Raw genomic sequence first — 691 nt, 5'->3', positions numbered from 1 at the left:
ATATCGAGGAACAACAGATCTCAGCTTGACTTTGCAGTAGAACTTTACAGTGAAGAGATACCAACTAGCTAAAACCTGTTATTCATCATTCATCCATCCCTGTGTTAATTTAAAAATTATTTACCTTGATCCTATGTCATTTTTTCTTATCCAACTTTGGGTATATTCAATACACTCATAGCAAAGGCTGGCACATAATGGTTTTTTAAAAATAATTTATTTATTTACATCATTCTTCATTTTGTACATTTTCCCATCTCAGTAGTAGTTTCCTGGGCTTCTGACCACCAATTCAGCTGTTGGCACATAATGTTTTAACATATATTTTTTAGAACTATGATTTGAAGATTACTGGAGCTACATTACAATAGACAAACTCTAATGTGGGGTGTGATGATAACATAAAAACACTCACTCACATAATATGTGCCAGTTAAGGTTATATCAACAAAGAAAGAAAATTAATAGTTGAACTTGGTGAACTGGCTGCCAGTGGTGATCAAGATGAGACCCATTTCAATAATGGCAAGAAAATGTGGACACTAATTTGGGGAAGTTTAACCATCAACAAGAAAAATAGCGTGATCAGGAAAGTGGAATTGTGGGCTTTTTTTTTTTTTTTAAAGATTTATTTATTTATTCATACAGAACTGGGGTACAGGCCAGAGGCTCAGGGGCGGTGAGAGGCTTC

This window comes from Condylura cristata, unplaced genomic scaffold (genome assembly GCF_000260355.1).
Source record: "Condylura cristata isolate star-nosed mole 26May11 unplaced genomic scaffold, ConCri1.0 scaffold00015, whole genome shotgun sequence".
NCBI classification, from domain to species: Eukaryota; Metazoa; Chordata; class Mammalia; order Eulipotyphla; family Talpidae; genus Condylura; species Condylura cristata.
Note: the sequence above shows the minus strand (reverse complement) of the source record.